Here is a 27490-nt window from a genome sequence, read left to right as displayed (position 1 = left end):
ACCGAAAACACCACAAAAGTTATTCATTAGTGGCATTTTCATAAACGTTGCAAATATTGCAATAACAATTTGACTTAGGCTTCTATCGGCATTGATTTTGTGATGAGTTTTTAGGGGGAAAAGTGTTTTTACACAAAAAGCAAGAAAGAACAGAGGTAAAAAATAGAAGCTTTTCAGCTTAAGAAAAGTCATTTTTCTCATATGAAAAAGGAGAAATTTTGGTGCTTTTTTTTATCCCAAAAGTGCTTTTGAGGCTATATTACATTTTTAGCCTTATTTGTTCTTTTTCTTTTTTTCCCATTTTTTTTAACGTTAGAATCCATTTTCCCTCTTTTTTTTTTCTTTTGTTTGAAGTTTAATATATTTTAATTTGTTAAGTTTATATTTTTATATTATGTTAATATTTAATATGAGTTATATATTTAAAGTACATTTTAAAATAAAATAATACAAATGTGTTAAAAGCATTAATTAAAAATTAAAAAATTATTTTTAAAATAATACAATTGTGTCAATATCTAATTACAAATATTTAATTATTATATTTAAATATTTAAATATAGTTTATATATTCTAATTAAATTTAATAAATAATTAATATTAATTATTTAGAAATATTTAAAATTAATATTATATATTAAAATATTAACAATAAGTTATAATTATATTATTGCTAAAGTATCATAATATTAACTAATTTAAATATTATTTAAATACATATTTATTACTTTATAATATCATGCCTAAAATAGACATTTTATTTCTTAAAAGTACTTTTTGACACAATACCAAACACTGAAATTTTCAAAAATACTGTTTAAAAATACTTCTCAAAAGTATTTTTTCACAACACTCCTCAAAAAGTATTATCAAAATAACCTTTAAACCTGTTTTGTTAGCCCCCAAATTGCTTTAGTTTTTCCCCAAATCAGATTTCCCCCCAAATTTTCCCAAATCACTTTATTTCTTCCCCAATTTCTTTTCCCCAATTTCCCCTAACTGATTGAGATCCCTAACTGTTTTCCCCAAATTCTCATCGCCAATTCTCATTGCCGTTCTCTTCACCAAAACCAAAAAAATTCTCATAAGTTTTCATTTCATCGCCGTTCTCTTTTTCCCCAATTCTCATCGCCGTTCTCTTCGCCGAAATCAAAAAAATTCTGGTAAGTTTTCATTTCATTCTATTTTTTGTATTTTTTTTTTAAATTCATTCTATTTTTCAGTGATCTAAGGTTTCTTTCCTTTTGTGAAGAAGAAAATATGCAGCAGCCTCCACAGTTGATGAACATCACCACTGAGCATATTCAAAAGGTTTTCTTTTTTTATTCTTTTACAGCATTGCCCCCCTTTATATGTATATACATTTTGGTTGACTGGATATTTAATGGGTTTTCTATTGTGGAGCTTTGCATGCATTGTTTACTGTATGCATTATTAATGATTAAATTAATAAATAATTAGCTTTTTTTTAGAAATGCAATAATTAGATTTTACGTTTATGGGAAAAATCTGAAACATATTCCCTTCACTGTTAAATATGTGCAGTAAAACATATTTATGATTGACTTCCTGAATGGTGTGTGTTTCGGTCATGTGTATGAATAAGTTTTTAACAAGTATTTGGAAGATCTTTGGATGAGCATATCAACGTACCCTTGTCCAGAGACAGGAATGTTCCTAGAAAATTATGTCAGAACAACATAGGATGGATATGTAATTGGTGAGGATGTTAGAAAACAAAGTCAATTAACCTCTGCCACTATAACCCGTGGAATTCCTTCCATACCTGCTTGGTATGAGCCCATATACACCTGACATACAAGCCAAATAATTAACTCTCTCTCTTACCCTCATTCTCTCTTACATCTGTAGCTTACATATAAATATACACTAAAATAAGTAAAAGGAATAAAGAAATTACATTCTCGTAATTACATTCTCGTATGCAATGCCAGAAGAGAATGCAACTTACCCAAATGTTTTTTGTTGAAAAAAATAGCTATGCGTTTTTAGTTAATTTGATATTTTACATGGACGATCTATATAGAGAGAGAGCATGTAATCCAGCACTTGAATTGAAACAATAAAAATCATACAAAAAGATATTGAAGGGTCATTTTGCTACTTTTTTGTTTACTAAGGTGTAATGCTATGAAGCAGAAAATATCTGCTTTTATTGAATATTTGTTCTTATTAGTTATTTATATATCCATCCATGCAATGTTCTAATCTCATATCTTGAATTACAACACACTAACAGGTACGAGCCCAATACCATTGATCTATCAGATCACAAAGAGCTAGAGTAAGTATGCTCTTCAAATATGCTACTTAATACTCATTATTCTGGACTTCGTAAGAGTGCCTTGCAAAATAGATCATAATAACTTTTATGATCCAAGACACTGATTCTGCAAACATGGATTCTTTATCTTATTTTTTATATACATGTTTCAGGTACTGGTTCACTGTGCTTTCGGAGCACTTGCCTGACCTTGTTGATAAGGTAAATAATTATACACACTATGAGGTATCTAGGATTCTCTCTAACATAAGAGAATTTTCCATTGGTATTCTAAGAAAGGAGTCATTTCAAGTAGAGTTCTAAAATCATATAAGCCTGAGGCTGTTGTTATAAATATGATTTTCTACTTTCAGTTGTTATATATTTTTAATTAGTGGACAATTTTATTAATTTCTTAATATAATACTTTTGACTTAAACAACCATAGATCGTTATCTTGCCAGTTGATGTATTATCCCAACTTTTTGGCTTAAACATGATTTGTTTTATACCCTTTCCTGGCAATCAAATTATTAACCCAACTTTATGGAAAAAACTAGCTTCCTCTTCCTTTTTAAGTTTGTGTTGTTGTTTGCAATTTTTGGATTATTTATTTGTAAATTTTGATTAATTTAATTATATGTTTCAAGTGAAATTCCTTCCGTTATTGAAAAATTGACTCCTCTCCAAACATTTTCTCTTATCAATAACAAGCTAACAGGTATAATTTCATCTATAGTATCTTTTCTTTTTTTTTTCTATTAAATTTATGCATTCCGTAATTAAAATAAAAGTTATCTCAAATTTACGTTGAAAGATGATTGTAGTAGTTTCCTTTTAAAAGATCAAAATCTTAGAGTCTTTCTTATGCATCTAGAAAATGCAAGATGTTGTGAAGTAAATTAATCTATCATTTTATTGGCTCGCTTCAATAAATATCTTGAAAACTGCAAAAATATCATGTTATACATTACATGTGATAATTAAATGATAGCAAATTAATTCAACTATTTATTAATGATTAAATTAATAAATAATTAGCTTCTTTTTTTTAGAAATGCAATAAGGTGGCATGATTTGATTGAAAAATGCCTATGCTAATGTGATGTAATTGTTTTATGCAATACTATCTCTATAATTTATTACATTGTTATGTTGAATCTGTTTTTATTGAGTTGTGGCCTTAATTATAAGTGCTACTATTGACCAAGTCTTTCATTTTACGCTTTCATTTTTACCTACCGAAACTCGGATATGCTTTTAATTTATTAGGGGCTTCCCTTGTATAAATATGTGCTTTACAATGGTGTTTAGTCCCTTGTTGACTAAGGCTAGTATAGTTGAATTTTTACATCAGCAATTTCTTGATATAGAGCACGATTTTGCAGGGCTATTGCTGAGCTCCAAATTATCTATTTCGTTCTCTTTTTTGATCAGACTGAATTAAGCAGGCCAAAGTTTGTAAAGGTAATAGTAGTGAATTTCACCCTTATATTTAAAACTGCTGCTTTCTCTTCGATTGATAGTTGATGCTTGGAAATATTGCGATATGCTAAATACCCCACATTTTATCTGGTAAATACTTTGAGAATGGAGTTGAATCTCAATAGGCTATTGAGTTGTAAATGGAGGTGAGAATGGAGTTGAGAATGGAGCATGCTATTGTCTTTCTCTGGATATGCAAGCCTTCATTGTCCTATATTTAAAGCCTTCATTGTCATATGTTGTTTGCAAACTGTTTGGCTGAATGTTTAACCTGTATGCTCGTGGAGTATGTATGTATGTGATCTCTTTTGCTCCTTAGTTATTAAATCGGTTTTGGCTTAATAATGTTCCATGGTGTTGATTATTAGGAAAGTTTGGTTGAATATTCATTCCTTTTTTGCAATCAATTTGAAAGGGTTTTTTGTTTCCATTTTAGTCTAAATTTTCAAGTTTATTACTGTACATATTTTGTGACATTCAAATTAATTCTTACATTTTAATGATTAATTTTACTCAATAATTAGGGTTTAGCATTTGTTGCACTATTTGACCTCGTAATTTTGCTGTTTATACTCATTTATTTTTCATTTATTTATTATTTTTGCCATTATGGAGTTCAATATTTTATTAAAATATTAACATGATTTTTCAATTTTTGACTAAAAATATGTATTTAATACTAATTAATGTATATGTTTAATAATATTGAAAATTATAATGTTTGATTTTAATATTTAATATTTTAAATGTTTTAAAACTTAAAAATAATTTTTTATCAATATAATAATATTTAGCATTATTTAAATTAATTTTTATATAAAAATCAAATTACTAATCTTTTTTGAAAAAATGATTTAAAAGCTATTTAAAATGAAAAGTTATTTTTGTTAACCATCAATAAGCTTATAAGATGGATTTATCGTATTGGTATTTTTATAAAAATTGATTGTTTACACCTATAAGATGGATTTATCGTACTAGTATTTTGTAAGGGTTCATATTAATAATCTCATGTTTACACCTATATATCGTTTTCTAGTATTTATTTACTATGTAGTTTTTATTAAATAAAAAGAGCAAATAATGGCTAAGGTCAAACACCCTCTTTTAACGGGGAAAGGGAAAGAGAAAATGATAGTAAACAGATAATTATTAATTTAAATATTAACTCAGTATAGATGAAAATTTAACAAATATTAACTATATTAACATATAATTATTAATCTGTTAATTTTTGTCTTTTAAGTATAATAAACATAAAGGTGATAAAAAACACAAATTTATAAATTAAGAGTATATTAAAGGATTAAAATTTAAAGTTAAAATTTAAAGATGATAATCATAACTTATATAAATATTTAAAGAATAAAACTTACATAACTTAATTATACTTATAAATAAACAACTTACATGAATTAGTTTACACTCACTAGATATTTGATACTTGATATATATTATCTATTTTTGTACAATGACATGATTTGAATCAATTTAGAACGTTTAAGTAACCGTAATTTATTGCCAACTTTAGATTTCAAGAACTACGAAATGGATAAGAGTTGGATGAATTTGTCAAGGGTAAGCAACGATTATCGAAATGGAGTACAAACTTTTCTAAATTTTGCATTTCAAAATGCAAGCTAAGAAAATATGATTCTTTGCCCGTGTAAGAAGTGTGGCAATATCAATTGGCATATTCGTGAAGTTGTCTACGAACATCTAATTATTGATGGTTTTATTCGGGGTATAAAAAATAGATTTTTCATGGAAAGTGTACACCTCGTAGAATCGCTTCAACGATTAACCCGGCTTATCCTCATAATGCTTACCATCAGCTTGTTAGAGAAGATGAAATGGAAGGTATGTTGCGGGATGCATTTAATATACGCAGTCATGGTTTGCAATCGTTTCCACCTGAAATTATTACATCCAATGATTGTGATATTTGATGGAAATGATTTTATCGAAACGAGAATAAGTGTACCTGATGAAGAGCCAAATGGAGAAACGATGAAGTTCTACAAGTTACTTAATGAAATGAATGAATAATTTTATGAGGGATCAAAATTTTCAAAAATGTCTTTTTGCATTTGTTTTTTTCACTTAAAATGTTTGGGAGGGTGGAACGCAAACTCTTTAACACTGCTGATAGAGTTTTTGAGAAATATGTTTCCGTTTGTAAAAATCTCTCATTCATGCAAAGATATGAAGAAATTGATAAAAGATTTAGGCTTTGGGTACGGCATAATTCATAGTTGTTCAAATGACTGCATGTTGTATTAAGGTGGTCGGAAAAATCAATGGTCTTATCATGTTTGCGGTAAATTTTGTTAGATGAATAGGAATACAGAGGATGTGAATGAGGATAAAGGTAAGGCACAGTTAACAAATAAGCCAATAAAAATTTTGCGATATTTTCACTAATACCAAGGCTTCAAAGGCTTTTTATGTCGTCAAAAATAGTCGAGTCTACGAGGTGGCATCATGATCAATGAACCGATGATGGATTATTAAGGCATTCTACGGATTCTTTAGCTTAGAAATCATTTGACAATAAATTTTCAAGCTTTGCAAGCGATCATTGGAATGTGAGGTTTGGGCTAACATCTGATGGATTTAATCCTTTTAAACTTATGAGTACTTCGTTTAGAACTTGGCTTGTAGTACTTGTTCTTTACAATTTGCCTCCATAGATTTGAATGAAGCAATCTTTTTTTATCTTATCTATGACTATCTCTAGAGAGAAAAGTCTTGAAAATGATCTTGACATTTATATGCAGCCACTTATTGAAGACTTGAAATAGTTATGGGCGGGTGTTAAAATATATGATGTCTTGAGAAAGGAGAACTTTTATTTACGTGTAATTTTGTTATGGACTATTAATGATTTCTCGGCTTATACCAATTTATCTGGTTGGAGTACTAAAAAATGTTATGCTTGTTCTTGTTTTGCAGCGTAAATATGTTCAAAGTAGTTATATAATGAGAAAAAGTTCTTTTATATGGGGCATTGTCGATGGTTAGATGGAAATCATAGATTTAAATTTTAGAGGACTCTATTTGATGGTACTGAAAAATTCAGAGAAGCTCCTGAGCAGACTATTGGATTTGAAATCTTGTTCATATTAAAAGATATTAATTTCAGTTATGGGAAGATGAATCAACCATCCAACATGCAAATAGAGAGAAGATCGAGGGATGAATCTGATGATAAATCTAATGAAGAGGATCCTAATGAGGCGGACTTGTGAAAAAAAAGAAGTATTTTTTTTAGTTGCCTTATTGGGAGTACTACATTTTATTCCATAATCTTGAAGTCATGCATATTGAGAAGAATGTTTGCGAGAATATCATTGTAACACCCCAATTTTCGGGAATCCTATGAATGCTGGCATAGGTTTAATTATGTTAGTGGGCCTCTAGAAAGCCCAAACTTAAGATAGAACCCAAAAATTTTAGTTAATTTTTGTTCCATAAGAAAAAAGGGGTGAAATTATGACATAGGATCTATGTGAAAATGTTTGAAAATGCTATAGGCTAAATTGAAGTGGCCAAATAAATAGGAGTGCAAAATAGGAGGATTTGCATGACAAACCTCTCATTTTACAAGAAGTGGCCAGCCATCATGTTGTTGTAGACAAAATGTACACTTGATATCCATAATTTATAGTACAAATTGATACAAATTGATAATAGGTTAGGTAAATGTTTCATGATAATAGGTTAGGTAAATGTTCCATGATAATAGGTTAGGTAAATGTTCCATGATAATGGGTTAGGTAAATGTTTCATGATAATGGGTTAGGTAAATGTTTCATGATAAGAATTTCATGTCTTTTGTATTAAAGAATTAAATGGATGAAATATGAAGTTTTATTAAAAGAAAAAGGGGTGAAAAGAACAAAGTTTTGTCCATCTTTGTTCATCATAGCTGAAAGTTTGTAACACCCCGAACCGAGACCGTCGTCGGAGTCGAACACGAGGTGTTAACAGACTTCAAACCACTTATTGAAAAGTTCCAGACAAGCTGCCAATCTGTGTACTAGTCGCTTCAAAAATCATAACTTGAGTTTTAGAACTCGAAAATCAGTTTTGTAATTTTTTTCTGGAACTAGACTCACATTTCCGTCTACAGATTTTTTTCTAGAATTTTTGGTTGGGCCAATTGGTACAGTTTATTAGTTAAAGTCACCCGTGTTACAGGGGCCGACTACACTGACCTTCGCGTTACAACTCAAATAACTCCCTGTGCAGGACTTCAATACTGGTACCGTTTGTTTCTATAGAAACTAGACTCAAAGAGGAATTCATACATATATGGTATGACTCCTAATTATTTCTGGTTAATTTATAATGAATTTTCAAAGTCCGAGCAGGGAATCCAGAAACCGTTCTGGCCCTGTTCCACTAAAACCCAAATATCTCTCAACATACAACTCATATAACCGTTTCGTTTCCTCCGTATGAAAATAGACTCATCAAGGTTCATTTACATAATTTATTCACTATTTAATTCTATTCCTACTATTTTTAGTGATTTTTCACATCCACGTCACTGTTGCTGCCAGCATCATATTCTAGGATAGACTTTCTCTAACACATAGTCTCTATGATTCAACCACCCTTTTTCATATATGGTCCAAAATATAAGCATGATGACCCATTCTAATGGCTGGTCATTGCCAAACACTTCCATGCCTCTTAATGAGCATATACATACCAAATAATTATAACATTATGCTCAAAACATTCATAAGCCATTTTCGCATGGCTAGGCAATATTTACATACCGAGTTCAAACAAAACATAATAGCCTATACATGCCGAAATGTTTTCTTAAACCATCTAAGAAGAAGATACCAAAAAGTCGCTAGACGGTGTGATGACTTCGATGACAGTCCGAAAGCACGCAAAATGGATCAAGAACCTAAATAAACAACAAATAAGCACACCAAATGAGTACATAACTCAAGAAGTCGTAAGCACTACTCTACCATCAACAATAACAATCATAAGTGAATAATCAAATAATACAAAATAGATGTTTCCACCATATCAAACTATACTGCAATTTCTAAGATTTTTGGTTCGATCTCATGCCCAATCCTTCAACCAAATCAAACGACAAGTCATTAATCGATTTGAATCCGTTTCCTCAAGTTGGAACAACAATGCACTAGATAATTTTATGCGTACACCGTACAATCCCAATTCGATATTTAGTTAGTAACTCAATCACTTACCTCGTTCATGCACAATTTATTTCCACAACCGAATGTGACTATAGCAAATCGCACACATAGTGCTATAGCAAATCGCACACATAGTGCCATAGTAAATCGCACACATAGTGCCATAGTAAATCGCACACATAGTGCCATAGTGAATCGCACACATAGTGCCATAGTGAATCGCACACATAGTGCCATAGTAAATCGCACACATAGTGCCATAGTGAATCGCACACATAGTGCCATAGTGAATCGCACACATAGTGCCATAGTGAATCGCACACATAGTGCCATAGTAAATCGCACACATAGTGCCATAGTAAATCGCACACATAGTGCCATAGTGAATCGCACACATAGTGCCATAGTGAATCGCACACATAGTGCCATAGTGAATCGCACACATAGTGCCATAGTAAATCGCACACATAGTGCCATAGTAAATCGCACACATAGTGCCATAGTGAATCGCACACATAGTGCCATAGTGAATCGCACACATAGTGCCATAGTGAATCGCACACATAGTGCCATAGTAAATCGCACACATAGTGCCATAGTAAATCGCACACATAGTGCCATATGGTCTTTGCACACATTGTGCCTTATGTCAATTCATCATGGTAAAGCAACTTACTAAATTCAATTTGTACATATAATCATAATAATAAATAGGAGAATCACTCCGAAAATATCTATCCAAGGAGTTCTCACAACAAGTGCTTAAGGACTTACCTTGTGTTGAGTATAACGGTTTCGACCCGGCTACTCGATGTCCTTGGCTTTGCCCTTGCTTGTTTCTCCTTCTTTAACTTCTCGGGCTTAATAGATAAATAAACTAGTTTAATCATCTTGCTATACATTTATAGTTCAATTACACATGCATATGTATATTTGTATATTCGCAACCATCCTCACTTATTACCCATTTGGTCAACAATCTAAGCCAAGATAAGGCTTCAATATGGTTGCCTCTAACCGAATACATGCACACCAATCTACTTCCTTTGGCCGAATATGCATGTCTATGTGGAGGCAAATTTTACACCTTATACTACACAAAAAAACAGCATACATTTTCCTAATTAACGCATTACATATTGTAGTTCTATACACATCTCTCATTTATTTCATAACCAAACAACATCACAAGCAAATAGACACCTCAAAATAGTATACATGTCATACCAATTCATCATGTGCAAACATATATTCATGTAGGTGCAATGGCAATTCTCAAGTGGCTTATATCCAAATATACACACATATCCAAAGCTTAAATCTTACTCACCATACAACATGCATGAATCATATTTATGGATACAACATGGCGAATACCACAACACCATACCGTTTCAATTTGGTCATGGTTAAACAAAGAACTTAGTATCTCATTCAAAATGCTAAAAGAAAATCTAAGAACCTCAATCTACCATCACATGAATCATTATCAAGCTTGATATTTAGCATGCAATGGCATTAACACCATAACAACTTTGGCCAAATACCATTTCCATGGCATAACAAAGATTTGAGCCATGGCTAACATGCACATCAAGTTAGCAACCAAGACATGCATGAAACCCTAACACAACCTCATACATACCTTAATCTTGATGCAAACTTAGCCAAATCTCCTTCTAGATCTCTTCCAAACCAAGCATGAAGCAAAAATCCTCCCCTTTTCCTTAGTATTTTCGGCCAAGAAGTGAAAAATGGATGAGCAAAATTTTTCTTTTCTTTCCTTAGGACATTCGCCAAGAGCAATGGTGAAAGATGAACACTTTTTTTTTCCTTTTTTTTCATACTCTTATTTTATTATTTCTAACATGCACCACTAGCAAAACATGTTTGAAACATGTTTTCTTTGCCCATATTCATCACCATGGCCGCCACTATAGTCAAATTTGGGAATTTGACATGCAAGGACAACATTTCTAGTGTGCATCAATAGGCCACTTCCACATTTGCCTATCTAAATTCTAAATTTTCTCACACAAGTCCTTTCTAGTGAAATTCACCTTTATAACACTAAATCAATCATCAAAAAATGTCATACATGAATACTCACATATTATAGGCATCGAAATAAATTTTAAATTATTGTTATGCCTCGGTTTTGTGGTCCCGAAACCACATTCCGGCTAGGGTCTATTTTGGTGTCACAACCCCCTCTTAAGGAATTTTCGTCCCGAAAATCTTACCGTAAATAGGTTTGGATATCGTTCTTTCATAGAGTTCTCGGTCTCCCAAGTAGCTTCTTCTATCCCGTGCTTGAGCCATAACACTTTCACTAGCGAAACCCGCTTGTTTCGCAACTCTTTCACTTCTCGCGATAGGATACGAATCGGTTCTTCCTCATAACTCATATTAGCTTGAATTTCAATTTCTGATGGACTAATCACGTGCGATGGATCGGATCTATAGCGTCGAAGCATCGAAACGTGAAAGACATCGTGAACCTTTTGAGTTCGGGGGCAAAATCAGCGATATGCCATTGGACCGACTCGCTCGATATCTCATATGGTCCAATGAACCTCGGGCTCAACTTGCCCTTACTAGAACTCGAGTATCTTTTTCCAAGGCGATACCTTGAGAAACACTTTATCACCCACGATACTCGATATCCTTACGCCTCGGATCCGCGCACGACTTCGACGATCGGAGGCTATCTTCGACTTTCACGGATTACCTTCACTTCTGCTCAAAGCATCCCTAATCAAATCCACCGAAAATCTTACTTTCACCGAGCTCGGTCCAAAACAATGGCGCACGGCATTTACGACCGTACAAGGCCTCGTAGGGTGCCATCTTAATACTTGATTGAAATTTGTTGTTGTAAGCGAATTCAATCAACGGCGAATACCGCTCCCATGAACCACTAAACTCGAGGACGCAACATCTTAACATATCCTCAAGTATCCGAATTATCCGCCGGATTGACCATCGGTTTGGGGTGAAAGGCGGTCTTGAAATGCAACTTGGTACCCAAAGCTTCTTGCAACTTTTTCCAAAATCGCGAGGTAAATCTCGGATCTCTATCGACACGATAGAAATAGGCACCCGTGTAATCTCACAATCGAGCAACGTACAATTCCGCTAATTTGTCCATTGAAAAATCCGTGACGACGGGGACAAAGTGGGTGACTTAGTCAATCGATCTACCACGACCCAAACCGCATCCTTCTTACTTGTCGACAATGGCGGTCCGGATACAAAGTCCATTGTGACTCGATCCCATTTCCACTCGGGTATCGTGATTGGTGAAGTAATCTCGAAGGCACTTGATGTTCCGCTTTCACTTGTTGACATATTAAACATCTCAAACAAAGTCGGAGATGTCTCGCTTCATACCATGCCACCAAAATCGACGTTTCAAATCATTGTACATCTTCGTACTCCCGGGTGGATTGCCATTCGGCTACAATGGGCTTCATTCGAATTATCGAAATGAGTTCGAATTCTTTGGGACACACAGACGACTTTTGAACCTCAAACAATCGTCATCGTCGATTTGGAACTCCGAGTCCTTGTTCGAACACACGCACCCGTTTTGCAACCAACTCGTCATCGACTTTTCGAGCTTCTCGAATTTGGTGTGTCAATAATGGTTTGGCTTTCAATTCACCACTAACACCTTTGTCGGATCGGATAGACAAGTGCACATTCATTGCTCGTAAAGTGAATAACGATTTACGACTCAAGGCATCCGCAACCACATTCGCCTTTCCGGGTGATAGTCAATGATCACTCATAATCCTTTAACAACTCGAGCCAACGTCTTTGTCGCAGATTTAAGTCTCTTTGGGTCATCAAATACTTGAGACTTTTGTGATCCGAGTATACATGGCACCTTTCACCAAATAAGTAATGTCGCCAAATCTTTAAAGGCGAATACGATGGCGCCAATTCGAGATCATGAGTCGGATAATTTTTCTCATGTGGCTTTAATTGCCTCGACGCATAGGCCACAACTCGACCTTCTTGCATTAATACGCAACCTAACCCAAGTAGAGAGGCGTCGCTATAGATAACAAACTCCTTGCCGGACTCGGGTTGCACTAGAATTGGGGCTTCAGTCAAATAAGTTTTCAGTTGATCGAAACCTTTTTGGCATTTCTCCGTCCATTCGAACTTAACATCCTTTTGGAGTAGCTTCGTCATCGGCATGGCTATCGTTGAGAAGCCTTTTACAAATCGTCGGTAATAACCGGCAAGCCCCAAAAAGCTTCGAACCTCAGTAATATTTCTCGGAGGCTTCCAATTTAGTATGGCTGAAATTTTATTCGGGTCGACTCGAATACCGATCAGATACCACATGACCCAAGAAGCTAACCTCTCTTAACCGAACTCACACTTCTTGAACTTAGCATATAATTGCTTGTCCCGTAAAATTTGCAAGACTAACCGCAGTGTTCAAGATGTTCGGTCTCATTTCTTGAATAGACCAAGATGTCATCAATGAATACGACTACGAATCGATCCAAATATGGTCTAAAGATTCGATTCATTAAATCCATAAATACCATAGGGCATTAGTGAGCCCAAACGGCATCACTAGGAACTCATAGTGACCATATCTCGCTCAAGGCGTCTTGGGCACGTCTCGAATCTCGGATTCGCAATTGATAGTAGCCCGATCTCAAATCTATTTTCGAGAACACCGAGGCTCCCTTCAATTGATCGAACAAGTCATCAATACGTGGCAACGGATATTTGTTCTTTATCGTCGCTTTGTTAAGTCGACGATAGTCGATGCACGATCGCATGGTTCCATCCTTCTTCTTCACGAACAACACGGCGCACCCCAAGGCGAAAAACTCAAGGCGAGCAAAACCTCTATCCACCAATTCTTGCAACCGAGCTTTCAACTCCTTTAATTTGTTGGTGCCATACGACACGGAGCTATCGAAATTGGAGTGGTACCGGTACCAATTCGATGCCAAATTCTATTTCCGAACAAGTGGTAAACCCGGCAATTCTTCGAGGAAAACATCCGGAATTCACAAACCACGGCACAAATTCGGGTTTCTTCCGACTCCTTGTCATCGAGCACATACGCAAGGTACGCTTCACCCTTTTCTTACATATTTCGGGCCAACATCGGCGATATTACGGTGGCAACCCTTTAAGTCCGTAGACTCAACCCGAACAATCTCGTTATTAGCGCACCTCGGATCGATAGTCTTGCCTTTGCAATTTATAACCGCATCGTGCATGGTCAACCAATCCAACCCAAGAATAACGTCAAATTCGTCGAACGGCAAAAGCATCAAGTCCGCCAAAAACAAAAACCTCGAAACACTAGGGGACTTTTCTTACACACTTTGTTGACAAGCACGTAATGACCCAAGGGTTTGACACCGAATTACAAACTCAAGAGACTCAATAGGCAAAGTCTTCTTGGATGCTAAGGTTTCGCATATATAAGAATGAGTAGAACCGGGGTCAATCAAAGCAATCACATTAGTATCGAAAAGAGTGAAAGTCCGGTGATAACGTCGGGGAGGATGCCTCCTCTCGTCTTGCGGATGGCATATGCTCTAGCAGAGCGCGAGTCTCAGATCGAACAATCGTGATCAGTAGCCCCTCTCGACTACCACCCCTACCTCTGAAATTCTTGGTGGTCTACCTCTAGTTGTCATTCCACTAGGTCTCTGACCTTGCATCCTATTCTTCTCATCGAGCCCGTGCAATCTCTAATGAGGTGGTCCTTGAACCGCATCCGTAACAAGCCTTATTGGTAGTCTTACCCCAACATTCACCTATGTGTCTTCTCCCACATTGGGGCATTGATTTCTCTTGACGGTTATTGCCCACACTAGCTACCGAAGTAGCTCGGAGTCCGTCAATGGTCGTGGTCTAATGGAAATCCCCGATCGTCCTCGATCTATTGGTGTCCTCCCCGAACTTCTTTTGTTACGAAAACGGAGCTTTACCCGTCGATCTTTTGCGATAGTCTCTAGCTTCAAATTCAGCCTTCTTCTTCTCCTTTCCAAGTTCCTCCGCCTTGCGAGCTCGTTCAACTAGTGTTACGAATTCTTTTATCTCCAAAATACCCACTAGTAATCTTAGATCTTCATTCAACCCTTCTTGAACCTCTTGCACATAGCAACCTCATCACCACACACTCCGGGCATACCGATCGAGTCTTACGAACTCATGTTCGATTCGACATCTTGTCATGCGGCCTTGCTTGAGTTCCGAGAATTCCTTACGCTTTTGATCAATGAACTGTTGACTAATATATTTCTTTGAAACTCCGTTTGAAAGAAATCCCAAGTAACTCGTTCGTTTGGAACTATGGAAATCAAGGTCCTCCACCAATAGTAGGTGAGTCCCGCAACAAGGATATAGCACACTTTAGACATTCATCGGTGTGCATGACAGTTCATCAAACACCGAATGGTGTTGTCAAGCGTAACTCGGCCCTTTCGGCATCATCGAGTAATTACTACGAACTCTTCAGCCCGCGCTTCCTAATCAAATCTACGGTGGCTTACTCAGCCTCACTGTGGTCAAGAATCGATGGCATTACGGGCTCTTTGGGTGGATTATTCAAATTCGGATTTGTTGGACGGTAGGATTAGTTCGGGCATATTGCGCGACCCACTCATTCATCATGGTAAAGAAGGCTTGTTTAGCCCCTCACCTTGATTATTCGCAGATGACCGAGGTTCAACAGCGGCGTCCCTTGTGCAGAGCAGCCGCTACACTTTCGACGTCATCCGCCAAGGTTCTCTCTACCGGGATCCATTTACTAATCAAAACAAAAAAACATTTTAACCGTCAAGTCATCACACGTTTAAACATTAACATTAAGGCATGTATAGCTAGACTCATACGTGCCATGGTAGTCCTAGAACCGACTAAACCATGGCTCGATACCAATAAAATTGTAACACCCGAACCGAGACCGTCACGAGTCGAACACGAGGTGTTAACGGACTTCAAACCACTTATTGAAAAGTTCGGACAAGCTGCCAATCTGTGTACTAGTCGCTTCAAAAATCATAACTTGAGTTTTAGAACTCGAAAATCAGTTTTGTAATTTTTTCTGGAACTAGACTCACATTTCCGTCTACAGATTTTTTCTAGAATTTTGGTTGGGCCAATTGGTACAGTTTATTAGTTAAAGTCACCCGTGTTACAGGGGCCGACTACACTGACCTTCGCGCGTTACAACTCAAATAACTCCCTGTGCAGGACTTCAATACTGGTACCGTTTGTTTCTATAGAAACTAGACTCAAAGAGGAATTCATACATATATGGTATGACTCCTAATTATTTCTGGTTAATTTATAATGAATTTTCAAAGTCCGAGCAGGGAATCCAGAAACCGTTCTGGCCCTGTTCCACTAAAACCCAAATATCTCTCAACATACAACTCATATAACCGTTTCGTTTCCTCCGTATGAAAATAGACTCATCAAGGTTCATTTACATAATTTATTCACTATTTAATTCTATTCCTACTATTTTTAGTGATTTTTCACATCCACGTCACTGTTGCTGCCAGCATCATATTCTAGGATAGACTTTCTCTAACACATAGTCTCTATGATTCAACCACCCTTTTTCATATATGGTCCAAAATATAAGCATGATGACCCATTCTAATGGCTGGTCATTGCCAAACACTTCCATGCCTCTTAATGAGCATATACATACCAAATAATTATAACATTATGCTCAAAACATTCATAAGCCATTTTCGCATGGCTAGGCAATATTTTACATACCGAGTTCAAACAAAACATAATAGCCTATACATGCCGAAATGTTTTCTTAAACCATCTAAGAAGAAGATACCAAAAAGTCGCTAGACGGTGTGATGACTTCGATGACAGTCCCGAGCACGCAAAATGGATCAAGAACCTAAATAAACAACAAATAAGCACACCAAATGAGTACATAACTCAGTAAGTCGTAAGCACTACTCTACCATCAACAATAACAATCATAAGTGAATAATCAAATAATACAAAATAGATGTTTCCAGCCATATCAAACTATACTGCAATTTCTAAGATTTTTGGTTCGATCTCATGCCCAATCCTTCAACCAAATCAAACGACAAGTCAGCCCAATCGATTTGAACTGTTTCCTCAAGTTGGAACAACAATGCACTAGATAATTTTATGCGCACACCGCATACAATCCCAATTTCGATATTTAGTTAGTAACTCAATCACTTACCTCGTTCATGCACAATTTATTTCCACAACCGAATGTGACTATAGCAAATCGCACACATAGTGCTATAGCAAATCGCACACATAGTGCCATAGTAAATCGCACACATAGTGCCATAGTAAATCGCACACATAGTGCCATAGTGAATCGCACACATAGTGCCATAGTGAATCGCACACATAGTGCCATAGTAAATCGCACACATAGTGCCATAGTGAATCGCACACATAGTGCCATAGTGAATCGCACACATAGTGCCATAGTGAATCGCACACATAGTGCCATAGTAAATCGCACACATAGTGCCATAGTAAATCGCACACATAGTGCCATAGTGAATCGCACACATAGTGCCATAGTGAATCGCACACATAGTGCCATAGTGAATCGCACACATAGTGCCATAGTAAATCGCACACATAGTGCCATAGTAAATCGCACACATAGTGCCATAGTGAATCGCACACATAGTGCCATAGTGAATCGCACACATAGTGCCATAGTGAATCGCACACATAGTGCCATAGTAAATCGCACACATAGTGCCATAGTAAATCGCACACATAGTGCCATATGGTCTTTGCACACATTGTGCCTTATGTCAATTCATCATGGTAAAGCAACTTACTAAATTCAATTTGTACATATAATCATAATAATAAATAGGAGAATCACTCCAAAAATATCTATCCAAGGAGTTCTCACAACAAGTGCTTAAGGACTTACCTTGTGTTGAGTATAACGGTTTCGACCCGGCTACTCGATGTCCTTGGCTTTGCCCTTGCTTGTTTCTCCTTCTTTAACTTCTCGGGCTTAATAGATAAATAAACTAGTTTAATCATCTTGCTATACATTTATAGTTCAATTACACATGCATATGTATATTTGTATATTCGGCAACCATCCTCACTTATTACCCATTTGGTCAACAATCTAAGCCAAGATAAGGCTTCAATATGGTTGCCTCTAACCGAATACATGCACACCAATCTACTTCCTTTGGCCGAATATGCATGTCTATGTGGAGGCAAATTTTACACCTTATACTACACAAAAAAACAGCATACATTTTCCTAATTAACGATTACATATTGTAGTTCTATACACATCTCTCATTTATTTCATAACCGAAACAACATCACAAGCAAATAGACACCTCAAAATAGTATACATGTCATACCAATTCATCATGTGCAAACATATATTCATGTAGGTGCAATGGCCGAATTCTCAAGTGGCTTATATCCAAATATACACACATATCCAAAGCTTAAATCTTACTCACCATACAACATGCATGAATCATATTTATGGATACAACATGGCCGAATACCACAACACCATACCGTTTCAATTTGGTCATGGTTAAACAAAGAACTTAGTATCTCATTCAAAAATGCTAAAAGAAAATCTAAGAACCCTCAATCTACCATCACATGAATCATTATCAAGCTTGATATTTAGCATGCAATGGCATTAACACCATAACAACTTTGGCCAAATACCATTTCCATGGCATAACAAAGATTTGAGCCATGGCTAACATGCACATCAAGTTAGCAACCAAGACATGCATGAAACCCCTAACACAACCTCATACATACCTTAATCTTGATGCAAACTTAGCCAAATCTCCTTCTAGATCTCTTCCAAACCAAGCATGAAGCAAAAATCCTCCCCTTTTCCTTAGTATTTTCGCCAAGAAGTGAAAAATGGATGAGCAAAATTTTCTTTTCTTTCCTTAGGACATTCGCCAAGAGCAATGGTGAAAGATGAACACTTTTTTTTTCCCTTTTTTTTTCATACTCTTATTTTATTATTTCTAACATGCACCACTAGCAAAACATGTTTGAAACATGTTTTCTTTTGCCCATATTCATCACCATGGCCGGCCACTATAGTCAAATTTGGGGAATTTGACATGCAAGGACAACATTTCCTAGTGTGCATCAATAGGCCACTTCCACATTTGCCTATCTAAATTCTAAATTTTCTCACACAAGTCCTTTCTAGTGAAATTCACCTTTATAACACTAAATCAATCATCAAAAAAATGTCATACATGAATACTCACATATTATAGGCATCGAAATAAATTTTAAATTATTGTTATGCCTCGGTTTTGTGGTCCCGAAACCACATTCCGGCTAGGGTCTATTTTGGGCTGTCACAAAGTTAGAGAAGAGAAAGGAGAGGAGAAAGCTCTTGAGTATTCGGTCATTAGGAGGAGGAAAATTGAAGGTAAGTTATTGGTACCTTGCTTCTATTTTGAGGTTCATGAGTTCTTCTTGATTCTACCTTAACTCTTGAAGTATATTTTGATTTTTAGTTGTGCTGTGAGCATTTAGTCATGAATTAAACTGAAGGAAATGGTTGTTGTTTCATGTTCTTTTGATGAAAAATGGAAGATAGGTGAAGTTGAGCCAAACAAATGAACATGCATGTGCCTTAGATGTTAAAGGGAAAAATCAGCTAACATGTTGTGCTTTAAAATGATGAAATGGAGATTATACTTAAGTAAAATCATAGATATGTGATGATTGATTGGTGATATACATGTTTAAATAACAAGCATGCAAGTTAGGTGTGAAAGAGTGATTTGGTAATAAATCTGCTTGGGACAGCAGCAGTAACGTGACTTTGGAAAATCACCATAAATTGTGGGAGATGAATTAGAAGCTGAATAAAACATGTAATTAAAGATTAATGAGTCTAGTTTCAAATGGAATAAACGAAAACATATTTTGAATTCTGTACAATGAGAAATTTGATTCGTAATGAAGAGTGGTCAGATTAGTTAAACAGTGAAACATGGGAAACTTTAAGAAAAATCTGGTATTGATTGGCCATACCAAAAATTCTCAAAATTTTATGGATAAAAGATATATGAGTCTATTTTCAGGGAAAATTAACAGCACTTGATTTGGAGTTTCGTAGCTCCAGTTATAAATAATTTAGTGACTGTTGCTTAGGAAGACAGGTTGCAGTGAAATTATGATTATGTGGTAAACATTGACAAAAATTTGTTAATGAGTTGCTTATTGATTTCTTATAAGCTTACTTTGATCTGTAGGTGTGGTTGGCCGAATATTGTAAGGGGTTAATCGTAGTTTGTATTTGAATAGTTAGATTAACGTGTTAGTAATCCAATTGTAGGCGGTTCGTGTGTGGATCTCGTCAAGATATCGTTGCAAGCAGTGTGTAATCGACACCTCTCATAGACTAGATTGGCAAAAGCGAAAAGTCGAAATGCCGAAAAGTCGGTATTTTGGGAATTTTGAGTGTCGAATGCTCGTAAGATAGTTGGGTTTGTATATTTGGTAATCTAAAGTAATAAACTGCGAGACGATGCGATTTCGTACATTTTGATAATTTGGGCTTAATGGGCCAAAGATCGGGTTCATGGGCCAACAGCCTAATTCGTAAGTATATCTTGTAAGTGTTCTGATAGTACGTAAATAGTTAGGATATGCATGAAAACGCTAAAAGTAGCTAAATTACTATAATACCCCTATGTATGGAAAATTACTGTTATACCCCTAGGTGTAAAATTACCGTTATACCCCTAGGGTTAATTTTGACTGAAAAGCATGACGATTTGATTCAGTATGATGTATGCCATGATTATATATCTGTTGCATGGGGACATGGGTTATATTATGGAGGAAGCGTTCTGGTGGCTATGCCACAAATATCTGATCTGGTGGCTCTGCCACAAATATTTGATCTGGTGGCTCTGCCACATATATCTGTTCTGGTGGCTCTGCCACGATTATTTGTATCTGGTGACTCTGTCACATTATTCGCTCGCACCATGCTGCAAATTCTGTGGTGTGTAGCGGTTGGGTGGGTCGAGTTGTCTCCCCACACGATGTAAGGTTGGTACGGGGGTGTATACGGTTGGATATGGTTGGGTTTCTGCATAAACATGTAATATTTGTTCTGTTCTATTATGGGCCTATGGGCTTTATTCTAAATTCATTCGGGCTAAGGCTAACTTATTCTATTTCGTGGTTTGAGTGATATAGGCTATGGTTGGGTTAATTTACACACCGAGTTTCCCCAAACTCACCCCTTTTATTTTTATCCACGCAGAAATCCCCAACCATAGTGGGCTCGAGTCGTGAGGGAATTCGGAGTGGCCACCCGCTCAAAGTTTGATTTTCTTCCGTGAACTGGACATCCTTTTAATTACGTTTGAGGTTTTGGGCTTTTAAATGTAATAAGGCCGCTTATTTATTTTTGATGGTTTTAATATGTATTACTAAGATAGGTAATACTTATTTTAATTGTTGAAATTGGATAGCTTTAGGCGCGTTTTCAAAAACAACAGTTGATTTCAAAATAACACGACAACAAGCAAAGCTTCCATAATGAAAATATTTTCTAAAATTAATCACTTTTCCTAAAAATGACTTAATCGAATCGGTTTCCTAGAAATATCCATGACGTTAAGGTGTGGCAATGGCGGTATGCATGTCAGGATTGGATCCGAAGGAGCTTGGTACTTAAGCAATCCGATGGACTCACCACCTCTTTTCCGGTTTCCTACGGTGCATGACTTCCATTCACTTTAACCTTTAATGAATTAATCTTTTGAACATTAAGTACGATTTTCTGGACTTAGAATGGAATTTTTTTTTTTACGTTTTTGATGTGGCATGCCGGATCTGGCCATAACTTCTGGGTCGGGTTTGGGGTGCTACAATCATTGGGACAATTTTGAATGTCGATGAAAAATTGAAAGACAATCTTCATAGTTGACTTGATTTAGTTGACATGGGAATTCAACGTGATCTTCATCGTCAAGTACTTCTGAATGGGAAATATCAGTTGTCGCCTTCTATTTTTGTAATGTCAAAGGAAGAGAAAGAAGTGTTCTGCATGGTGTTGAAGGATATAAAGGTCTCAGATACGTATGCATCAAATATATCTCGATGTGTAAGTCTTAAAGATTAAATACTATATTTCTTAAAATCACATGATTATCACATCTTAATGCAAGATTTACTGTTAGTTGCTTAACAATGTTGTATGTCAAAAAAGGTGACTTCTTATATAATTGAACTATCCAATATAATGAAAGCTATTTGTGAAAAAGTATTGATTGTTGAAGAACTTGAGAAAGTATAAGATTGAGCCGTCTTGACTTTATACAATTTGGAGAAGATCTTTCCACCTTTCTTATTCATTATTATGGTGCAATTACTAATCCATCTCCCTTATGAAGCAAAATTTGGTGGATCGATTTTCTATCGGTGGATGTATCCTATAGAGGTGCTTAATTTATTTGTAAAGTGTTCATTTATTCATTAATATACCTTTAATTACAACTTTTGTTAATGTTGTACATCATGTTTAGGTTCCTATGCAAATTGAAGCCTTATTGTCGTAATAAGTGTTATCCAGAAGGATCAATTGCTAAAGGTTACTTGACAGATGAGTGTATGACTTTTTGCTCTAGATATTTAGAAGATGTTGAAAAAAGACTGAATAGACCAAGTAAAAATGTTGGGTTCACTAATTATAATTTAGCCAAAACTTATCTATTTCGAAGTTATGGAGAACCAATCGGTAAAGTTGAAATTGCACACTTAGATGATAGATCTTGGGTACAAGCACATCGATATGTTCTTTTTCACCACGATTCAATTGAATCATTACGCAATTAAGTTTTAGAATTTGATAAATATTTATTTTTTTAATTTGTTTATATTCTAACCAAATAATCCACTTTTTAACATAGTGAGTACAAATAAGTTTTGAGATCTCGTTCATGCTCCCGAAGATTAGAACATCGAGAGATTCATAAATTATTCAAAGAATCTTTTCATGAATGGTTAGTGCAAACAGTATGCAACTAAAGCTTTCATTGACAAATAATAATGTTTTCATATAACATTTATAATTAATCAATTTACTTTCGATTTAATAGGTTTGGAGTGGAGACATCATTGACGAAGTTAACTTTACAGCAAAACAGGTTTTTAGCGGCGTTTATTTGGGCATTTAAAAGCGCCTTAAAAAATGCCATTAAATTTTTGCGGCGTTTATGTAAAAAATTTTGTTAAAGAACGTGACTTTTAGCGGTGCTTTTCACACAAATGCCGTTAAAAAACGTGACCTTCAGTAGCGCCTTTCATACAAACGCCGCTAAAGAACGTGATCTTCAGTGGTGCCTTTTACACAAACGCTGCTAAATAACGTGATTTTCAGCGGTGCTTTTCACACAAATGCCGCTAAAGAACGTGACCTTTAGCGGCGCTTTTCACACAACCGTCGTTAAAGAACATGACTTTCAGCGACATTTTTCACATAAACGTTACTAAAAAATGTGATTTTCAACGGCGCTTTTCATATAAACGTCGCTAAAGAACATGACCTTGCGTTTTTCATACAAACGCTGCTAAATGTCATGTTTTTTTGTGGCGTTTTTGGTAAAAACACCACTAATTTTAGCAGATTTTTAATATCCTATTTTTATTCATATACAAACCTCTCTGTAACATCAAATTCAACCAATAACAGCAAATCTAAATGATACTTCAAAAATTCAACGAAAGATATATTATCTAAATTAATAAATGAAATAACAAAATATTCTTACAATAATGTTAGAAGTTATATTGTTAAAACATTCTTATAATAAGAAAATAAATATCTAAGATGGTGGAGTCTACGACTGTTGAAACATCTTCATCATGTTCTGAAGCTGTAGTTGGAGTTCGTTGTATTTTCTGTTTTGCTCTGCTTCCCTCCCTGCTGCCTCCTCTATAAGTTGTAGCTAGAGTTCTTTATATTTTCTTTGAACCTCTGCTTCTCTTGATGCTGTCTCCGCTTTAAGTTAAGCAATTTGTTCAACTATGCTCGCTTGCATCTGAGCCATCTGGTATCTTAACATCTAAATTTCTGCTTGAGCTTCACTTTTCGAAGGTATGTATTGCTGCGAGTTGGATCCAAAATATTGGGTTGGGTTAGCACCAGATCCTTGAAATCAAACCCGATCATACCTTTCAGGACCCAAAACTTTAGTAACAGTTTTATTATCAATGTCCTCAAGATTAACAGAACTATCACTCGAAGCAATCGCTTTATATTCCACTTTTTTATCCTTTAGTTTTTCCTAATAAATCAATCAAAGAGTTAGAAGCGAAATATATAAAAAAAACAAATGCAGCATAACTTAACATTATTTAAATTATTAACGATTTAATTAAACCATTATAATTAAACATTATAAATATTTAAAATAAATTAAATTTTATTAAGAAAACATACGATAATTTCTCCAAATTCAGAAGTCATTGGAGATTTATCTTTCTTCCTATTTGTAATGTCAAAAAGCTGAAGGCGTCTAACTTTTTAACCAGACGAGAGTTCCTACAATATAGTAGTAAAAATATTATTTAATAGAAAGTAATAAATATTTGACACAATTAATAAATTCAAAATACCTAGGCCTCAGCTACTCAAGCAAAGCTTTTCGACCCTGTTGTGTGCGTGAATTTTTGTTTTTCTCTACTGCTTGTTCCAACTCGCTCACGGTCCTACATTATGAAATTATTATTACGTATATAGTAAATACTGTAAACCGAAATAATTATAAGAGTTTGGAAGTACGTAATACCTCTCATTTCTTTAAATACTAGAATCTAACCGTATCTTCCCATTGGTACCTTAGCATTCCCGTTGGGACATTTCGCAGTTTCTCTTCAAGGCTTATATCTTTCTTAAAAGGTTCTTTATTAAAATGTTTTTCTTTAAAGTGCTTTTATGGTCCCTCAATTTTTTATTAATGCTTTCTTGATATAAGTATCGGAGAACTCTAAAACAAATCTCTACTAAAAAACATAAGTTTAGAAAGTATTATAAATTACATTCATGTTTTGTTACCTTAATTTTATCGAGAGCTTGATTTTTGTTATTACGAGGCATTTGATGTCATGATTCGTAGTTGATAGACAACATATTGGCATTTCGTGCCGTAATGCCAAAATATCCTGCTAAAAATCGAGCTTCTGATCCAATAGGCTGACCAAGATTGTTTCTAGATACTTTGACACACTCAACAGGATTTAAGTCGTATAAATCTTTAAGTAGCGTACGTCCTCGATCTCTGCTTTTCAGCTGAAAAAAATGGTATATTATAATATAAGAATTTGAAAAAGAAATCAATAATAAAAGTCAACACGTATGTAAATTAAATTTAACATTACTTTGAATTTCTGCAAGCTCGATAGGTGTTTCCGGAACATTCGAAGATCCAATAGCAGTCTGTTATTCACTTTTTATTTCTTCAGAATTTGAAGTATTCTGAACAATACTTAGATCTCGTAATCTTCTTCTAGGCATTTTTTCTGCAATACACATAAAATAGTTGAAATTTTTGTAACTAATTACAACAATAATAGTAAATATAAAATAGTTGAAATATTTAACAAGACTAAGATTTAAATTATTATATTACATATAACTAAAAAAACGTAAAATCTTACATCATAAATCGTAAATATCTTCATCCAAATCCTGGCGAACTCATTGAAATTGTGTACAAGTATTAGGGATATTTTTATTTCAGTTTTGTTTTGGAAAAGACAGTTTTTGATCTTTCAACGATGTTATCTCTACTTCCATTGTTAATGTCAAACAAGTCTTTATGGGTGTTTCGATGTACAACGTACCAATCCTCATTAGTTGGATCTTTCGAATAAAAAGCTTGTTTCATTTGAGAAGAAAATACGTAAGGCTCGTCTATCAATCGTTGTCCAGTGTGAATCAAGCAAGAAATTCACCATTGTAAAACAAAATTGATCTTTTTTTAATTCCACGAGCAGTATTAACATAATCTCAATCACATCGAAATAAGACAAATTTCCATTTGCCATAGTAATCCAACTCAATAATGTCAGTAAGAAGTTTGTAATATTCCACATTTCCCTCAACAAGATTACCGTCCCTAGCACTAGCATAACTTGTAATTGAAGAATTAACAACAATTCCACAATTTTAAATTCTCCTTAATCTCTCGCAATATTTTGTATGAAATCTGAATCCATTGATGAGGAATGCACTATATCTTTTTACTACTCTATTCGGACCTTGGGAAAGCCATTTAACTTCGTTATTGACGTCTTTCACACTCCAAACCTATTAAATCGAAAGTAAATTGAGTAATTATAAATATTATGAGAAAATATTATTATTTGATACAAAATATCGTGATTATGTTTAACTTATTAACTTCAGTTGCATATCATTTGGCTTAACCATTAATGAAAAGATTTTGTGAATAACTTATTAATCTCTCGATGTTGTAATTTTCGAGAGCGTGAACGAGATCTCAAGATTTGTTTGTACTCATTATATTAAAAAGAGGATTAATTGGTTAGAAGATAAACAAATTAAAACGATGAATATTTATCAAATTTTAGAACTTGCGTAATGGTTCAATTGAGTTGTGGTGAAAAAGAATATTTCGATGTGCTTGCATTTAAGATCTATCATCTAATTCTACAATTTCAACTTTACCGATTGGTTCTTCATAACTTTGAAATAAATAAGTTTCGGCCAAGTTATGATCAGTGAGCCCAACATTTCTACTTGGTCTATTCAGTATTATTTCAACATCTTCTAAATATCTAGAACAGAAAGTCATACACTCCTCTGCCAATTAACCTTCAGGAATTGATCCTTTTGAATAACGCTTATTACGGCAATAAGACTTCAATTTGCATAGGAAACTAAACACGATATACGGCATTACTAAAAGTTGTAACTAAAGGTATAGAGGTGAATGAATGAATACTTTACAAATAATTTAGCACCTTTCTATAGGATACATCTATCGATAGAAAACTGGTTCACCAAGTATTGCTTCACGAGGGAGATGGATTAGCAAGTGCACCATAATAGTGAAGAAGGAAAGTGGAAAGATCTTCTCAAATTGCATAAAGTCAAAACGGCTCGATCTTATATTTTCTCAAGTTATTCAACATTCAAAACTTTACCACAAATAACTTTCATTATATTGGATAGTTCAATTATACAGGACGTCACTTTTTTTGACATACAACACCGTAAAGCAACTGGAAGTAAATCTTGCATCAAGATGTGATAATCATATAATTTTAAGGAATATAGTCTTTGATCTTTAAGACTCATACATCGACATATATTTGATGCATACGAATTTGAGATTTTTTATCCTTCAACACCATGCAGAACACTTCATTCTCTTCCTTTGACATTGCAAAAATAGAAGGCGACAATCGATATGTCCCATTCGGAAGTATT

The 27490-nt window shown here is 34.8% G+C and overlaps 1 long non-coding RNA gene across 4 annotated transcripts; it reads left to right on the top strand.

The window, feature by feature from the left end:
- The first annotated feature begins 878 nt into the window (after positions 1 to 878).
- Positions 879 to 7455, top strand: LOC108472382 (uncharacterized). 4 transcript variants are annotated; one of them, XR_001869530.2, is made up of 6 exons: positions 879 to 1163; positions 1253 to 1311; positions 2261 to 2305; positions 2458 to 2506; positions 3673 to 3751; positions 6725 to 7455. It is a non-coding gene; the product is annotated as an uncharacterized LOC108472382 (long non-coding RNA). The 4 variants fall into 4 exon arrangements; XR_001869531.2 differs by lacking the exon at positions 6725 to 7455 and adding an exon at positions 5301 to 6017; XR_001869529.2 differs by lacking the exon at positions 6725 to 7455 and having other exon boundaries at positions 1256 to 1311; positions 3673 to 4114.
- The last annotated feature ends 20035 nt before the right edge of the window (positions 7456 to 27490 follow it).

The sequence above is a fragment of the Gossypium arboreum genome, chromosome 11 (assembly GCF_025698485.1).
Source record: "Gossypium arboreum isolate Shixiya-1 chromosome 11, ASM2569848v2, whole genome shotgun sequence".
Classification (NCBI taxonomy): domain Eukaryota; kingdom Viridiplantae; phylum Streptophyta; class Magnoliopsida; order Malvales; family Malvaceae; genus Gossypium; species Gossypium arboreum.
The sequence above is the reverse complement of the archived record's forward strand: the minus strand, read 5'-3'. Positions and strand labels throughout refer to the sequence as shown.